This window comes from Varroa jacobsoni, unplaced genomic scaffold (genome assembly GCF_002532875.2).
Source record: "Varroa jacobsoni isolate VJ856 unplaced genomic scaffold, vjacob_1.0 scaffold_694, whole genome shotgun sequence".
Classification (NCBI taxonomy): Eukaryota; Metazoa; Arthropoda; class Arachnida; order Mesostigmata; family Varroidae; genus Varroa; species Varroa jacobsoni.
The window spans coordinates 384021-390500 of record NW_019213596.1 but is presented as its reverse complement, the minus strand read 5'-3'; the positions used below and the strand labels follow the sequence as shown (position 1 = coordinate 390500).

At 40.5% G+C, this 6480-nt stretch overlaps 1 long non-coding RNA gene across 5 annotated transcripts in view; it reads right to left on the bottom strand.

Moving 5' to 3' along the window:
- Window positions 1-4005, bottom strand: part of LOC147753161 (uncharacterized) — a 21476-nt gene extending 17471 nt beyond the window's left edge. For 2 of the 5 annotated variants that reach the window (XR_015312031.1, XR_015312032.1), the window contains exons 1-2: window positions 1427-1694; window positions 1133-1205 (exon numbers count right to left, since the gene is read on the bottom strand). This is a non-coding gene — a long non-coding RNA (uncharacterized LOC147753161). Of the gene's footprint in view, window positions 1-1132; window positions 1206-1426; window positions 1695-3090 lie in introns of those variants that run through there. The other 3 variants (XR_015312030.1, XR_015312029.1, XR_015312028.1) reach the window with 2 other exon arrangements.
- Between the last annotated feature and the right edge of the window lie 2475 nt (window positions 4006-6480).

Genomic DNA, 6480 nt, shown 5'->3' with positions numbered 1-6480 from the left:
CATTTTGCGTTCCCGCGTCGAATATTATCGCATGGCTCATACTAACTGGCAGCGTACCTAACGGTGCTATGTTTCCTCCGACAAATCAACAATCACACTGAATGACGGTGACGGGTTTTTATCCCATTTAATCAATACCCATAATCTACTGGCTGCTAAACCCGTACTGCCAACAAAAACGCATTTGGAACAGTAATATCGCAATATAACCTTTTCCTCGACCTCACAAATAAACTATTTACGTGGCCAATCCAATAAATTGTGCTAACATAACAAACCGTTTCGTTAGGAGGTCAGCCGGACCGAAGAGATCACATAACACTGAGCCAGCCGAAATGTATACTATATGTGTATCTTGGTAAGCTAACTATTCCTAGCCATAAGCCTTTTTTTGAGGTTTACTAAGAAAAAAATATAATGTGATAGATCAAGTGGACGCCTACGCTACGGCAATTGGTCTTTCCGTTTTGTGAAGTAGGAGTGGGGTCCGTTGCGTTAGGTGATGAACAAGGTAACGACTCAAGGATGCTATATACTTAATTCAAAACGAAACAAAATTATTAATCGTGATGGCTCGTTACGCCGATTCCATCGGCAGTCATATTGATGGATTTATATCCCAAACATCTACGCGCAGACGCTTTCAGCGTGAGAGAATGACATGTATATTTAGACACGGCTCGAACGAAAATTAGAGGTAACGTACGGTTATTGGTGTTCGCGTATGTATGGATGGTATTTCCTTGAGTACCAGTGGGTTTTAGCTAGGGTAGTGCTGGCTAGCGTAGAACTTTTTTGTTTGGCGGGACTCGAATACCGACCCCACTTCTTGTAGCATGTTAAATGTATTATTGTTATTACAAAACCGCGGCCTTTCATCTATCACACGTTTTAATCTATGCTACTGCCGCTCTAAGCTACCGCAGTCTACGCATGAATTTGCATTGATTATTCAAATATACTCATTTCTAGCGTGGCTAAAAACAGGCTTCTGGCATGTAATTACGGAGACGTTAGACGCATAGTGAGGAACCACACATATATGTACATACAAAAAACATGGGCCGTTTTCAGGCCGAAATTGGAGCAAACACTGTGTACTTTAAAACAACACAACTAACTGAATAGGCACCATTTTGACGAATATCCTGCTGTTATTTTTTCGGCAACACCACAGTTCCACCATCGTACCATCTGTACGGTATCTAGGCAAGAAAAAATTGCAACAAGTTAGTTTTGCATCTCTCCGCTGAAGTTAAATCAACATGACTACGAGAATTCTACATAAATAATTGTGAATAAACTGCTGGAGCAAGAATCGAGCTACACGGTGTATGTTCCTTCCAAGCTCTCTTAATTTAGCATGATGGACTAGCGCGATGAAGGACAACGCCCTTTATGTTCCGGTTGATTTTTTTCCAATTACCTCTTATTCTTCTGTTAGTTGTTGACAGTAAAAGTTGAAATCAGTTGTTTGACCAGGCGGCAGTAACCCATTGTGCATGATTTTTCTCGCGTTCCCACCAAACGCGTTGCATTGTACGCTTTGGCTGCAGGCTGGATGTTGCGACAGAGTGTAGAGCACATTTTTTAAAAAAGTTTCACTCATGTGCACATGACCGCCATATGTGGCCTACTTTTCGTCGCTCATGATTAACCCCGTTAGGAATGGCGGGATCTTCTGAGGAGATTCACTTAGAGAAATACAATCGATCAATTCTTTAATTCAAACATTGAGCTTTTATATAAGCAGCTTTCTTCAATAGGTTTAAAACTGTTTAATTGTTGGCGTTTGATTTTCTGGAGATACTGCAACTATTTATGTGTCGGTCTTGCTTAACTTCCGAAATAAGTTTATTTTTGTGATTGTTTTCGTGATTGGTCAGCCATAACGAGGAACATGTTGCATATCAAAATTGCCAGAATAGAAGCGGCACAATTACCCTTAGGCCGTTTCTTCCGGTAACTACTTTTAGGCCATAAACAGAATAGGTATTTTATGTGCCTAGGCACTGTACCTTTATCGTAACTAAATTGTAAAATACAGTGAATTTTTGCAGAAATTTCAAGGCGTTCTATCTCAAGTTTGAATAAAAGCGTTCTGAGCAATCGTAGCACATCTACTATTGCCAAATCGGCTTAGAAGCGACACCAACTCGGACCCGACGCAGCTCTGATCATATGAGATATTTGAAAAAATGGAGAAACATTAACCAACACAATCTACATATCATCGTTATGTTGAGCATCGATTCAAATGGTCAGCTCATACTGACGTGAAACAAACCCTGCATCTAGACCCGATTTCGCGCATGGACTACCTCACGTGTCTCTATGTGCAGAACCCCTCGTGTGTCCCCGCAAAAGTGTTTCCGCCGCATTACAACGAAATATAGTGTTCTCAAACCGATACGACAATATAAGCACGAATAGGCAACTTTGCAGACGTTAATGGATGTGGTAGTGGCGACCGTCTTGGGCTTGTACGAACAGAACGTGTTAAGGTATTAATACTTATGAAATAAGTCTATAGATAGTGTGCACTTAATGGGGGGATACCAAAGTATGCTCTAGCCAATTATCTATCTAAAAAAGCAAGCAATATGCTCTGTTAATTAGGCCCAATCTTTACTTGTTAGTTTAGCGAGTGACAAGCCTCTACGGACCTGTCAATGACTATATCAATTTTGGTTCGATAACATTGTTATTTTATCACAAATGGGTAAATTAAATAAATCTACGAAACAACCTGATTTTTAACTACTTGGCATACATGTACACTTTGACAAAATAAACAATTACCACTTAATGTTATCATAATTCCAAAAGGTACAGAGTTTCAATTAGTTTAAACGCATGGAAATGGTAACAGCGAGACCACTAGTTTATATAATTGATAACTTCAAGTTAGCGTATAGCGCCGGTTGTAATTTTGCCCTTGTAAGTGACGTCAAAACTTTGTTTCTTAGTCTTGTCGTGTACTACATATGCTAATTAAATACATCCTTATCACACCGTCTCCAATGCATGGGCGACTCATTCAGAATTTTCATATGTTAGCACTGCTGATAAGCATTCATATTTACAGACCTGATTTCAGCGCGTTAATGGCTTGGCAATTGTCACGATTTTTACTCAAATTGTTTAACACCTGAATAATTTCATCGATGCGATCAGTACCGATTAGACTTCACCATGGCTTCAGCATTCTGTGAAGGCTGTCCTTTTATTGGTTTTACGCTTCGAGCGTAGGAAGGAGGATTTAGATCGGAAAGGGTCCGCTATTTAAAATTAGGAGAGGCCTCATAACTAAGAAAGGGTAAAATACGTGACGTATAATCAGCTACAAAACGTTTAGTTCGGCAACTCATGGACACTACTTGAAGCTCTTGCATGTAAAAGTCAGGTCTTTTGACCGATCATAAATAGTCTCTTTAATAGGTACAAAGCAAATTTTATAGTTTGTATAGTAAGATAAGTTGGTTAAGTTAGGCAAGTTCCAACTAGTTTTACTTAGATTTTCGCCTAAAGATCTAATTATGTGAAAACGTGCGTGAGATTATTTCAGGCCTATTGGTATTAACAGGTTTATGCCTCTACAAATGAATTCATAAGCTAAACTAACTGGCTATACCATAATATTGTTACAAAATTCAATTTCCAATATTTCCTTTAAAAAAGGTGGCACTATATGCAAAGGGTATGCACCAAAGTATTAAATTTGGTTGGAGCTTGTTGGAAACCTACACCCTATAGTTTGGTATCAATTACTTGCTTACCTATCGGCTGATCCCTAGCGGACTAACAAGAGTTCGTCATAGATATATTTTTCATTTAATTTTGAAACAATTGTCCTGCGAAGTATGTTCGGTAGCTTTTTATCTCGGACAAGCCTCGTAGACAACCAGTGTTGCTAGACACAATAGGTGCTTTGTTTTATTGTGTCACCACCTCCCAAGCAAAAGTTATGTAGCGTCCCAATAAGCACTGCTGCCAATGGGTGGCCTAACATATTTGCCTGCAAGTCTTAGGGACATGTTACGGTTTAGGTTCGAATCCTTGCATAGACGTACTTTGTTTCGTGCTGGGAGCCAGCCAGCTATCTGATGGAATATCTAACGTCGGTGCTGGATGTAAAACTCTCGAAACTCAGAAATCAGTTATATTTGGAAAATTTCTGATCTGAAATGGCGCAATATTTGAAATTCATATTAAACGCCGTGGACTTCAATATATAGACAAATAATTAGATCGACCGACCATTATATAAGCTATTTATATACTATAATACAGCTTGTTGTAACATATTACACGGTGCATTGATATGCCCTCGGGGTGTTAGCCTTCTCCCCGCGCAGTTATTTACTCCCCACGAATGTCACCATTTCAATTTACTGATTTTCCACAGTGTGCAGAGACAACTTCGTATATTAAACCACTTAATTCGCGGTTTCTACAAGATGAAATTTACACACGCAGATGCCGCCGCCAACATGGGGTCGTTTTTGGCATTTTTTTTTTTTACAGTACGCGAAATCACGCTCGTGCAGAGTTTGATGCTTTTCTTGAAATCTGCGCCACCCTCATAGTTCACAATGCTAATCTAGCACGAAGGACCAAGAAGGTTAAGCCATTAGATGGTCGTCGCAGGCCATAGACAGGCAGAGAGGCCGAATTATGTGACGCCTTATGTGCTTTTACTAGCTACTGCGGCACAAACTTCCAGCAGAAAACACTATATTTAAAAATTCGCAAGACCTTCATATGTGTTGGTGACGAAGATTTGAAGGATAATTACATTGATATTTTAGGTAGCACATGTTTTACCATATAAAGCCAATAATAGATTAAATAGTAGCGGCGTAACGATGTGGAAGACCGCAAGTTGGGTGTGTCGGGCATTACAGCCTTCTGTTAGAGGTTTCAGTGAACTTGTCCAGCCAAGAAACCTCAGAAGACGATGTCCACGCCCGCGAGCCCCCGTTGTGTCCTGTAGTAGGAACCAATAATGGCACCTATTTTCATCATATGATCATTCAACATTTATTGGCATTACCAAGCACCGATGACCTCGTCCTAAGCATTCCGAGATAGGCTATGCGTACTTTGCTGGAGGTTGTCGAGAACCAGTCCTCCTCTGATAATCACAGACCAGCAGGGAAGCTACATAAATTCGTACAAAAGATAAAAAGTGACACTTTATTTAGAAATAGGTTTTTAATCTGTAAGATGCTGTCAGAATTCCGTACCAAACTCCTTTCAGTATACGGTTAAAACCTAGCTCGTGTTTTGATGACCGGGTCAGCGTTATCCTTCGAGGGAGTAAAATTCCACATGAAAATTACGTTTGGTTTCATGTGGATTTCTTAAGAGCACATGTGTTTTACTGGTTCTTGTAAGTTGCATACAGCCTGTATGTTAAATTCAATACCGGCAAAAAAAGTAAGAAACTTAAGTGATATTGATTTAACCCACCTCAAAGCGCTCGATCATCATGAAATAGGCCGTTGAATAAATTTGATCATACATATTGTGGCCGGTTGTGTTTCCTCGTCCGCTTAAGGCGACTCTCGTTGCACTAAATTTTGACGCCCTACTTGAGTAAGTCCATTACCTTCCTTATATCTAACGTCACTCGCAATGATTTGGTGTTTTATCTTAAACTATATATCGTAACGTCCTGACGCCTACGGCCGGTGATTTCAGCCTGGCACCAGAGCCATGATAACACGGTGCCCCCAGTGATCGCAGTCAGCGTAAGGACTAAACGACAGCTCACTTTAAATGCCTGTATTCGCAGCCAGCTAGGCCATTATTGAAATGCTAAAACCTAATATCAAGAATATTCATTTCATCGCTTGTCTTTCAGGTCACAGTAAGCTGTGCTAAACTTATGCGTTTAACAATAGAATTATGAGATTATTGGATCACAGCAGAATAAGGTGAAGTCTGTCGCTGCTACACCGATGAAGAGAAAGTTCTGCTGCAGAAGGATAATTTGCGGAACCACTTGGAAGAACCGCGAAGTTTCTAAAACTAATTATATCGGCAAGGTCATTTCGTATCAGGAGGCTGACTAGTCCCGCGCTGTTCAGCCCGTGTCGATGATGACTCTATCGGGGCTATAGCTCGGGTCGTATTTGGGCACCTTTGTTTCGTACTGGCTTTCCGACTGGGTCACACCGGTATTCTGGCCTACCAATGCTGCGGATAGATCTTTCCGTGACAGTCAAGTCAAACGGAACGACTCGTGGTCTAACGGCCTCACTTCTGCGCACTTGCTAGCCTCTTGCCATTTACCGTCAGACTCAGTCGGAATTTACAAATCTAAAACACAGTTGACATTCAATAGGACGCCTTTGTTTTCGACAGCTATACAACGACTGCTTATTCGGTATGTTCGGTATATGGCGTATAGCGAGGCTGTACAATGTTTAACGACTAGGATCTGTGTGCTCAATGTAATTAATTAGTCAATAG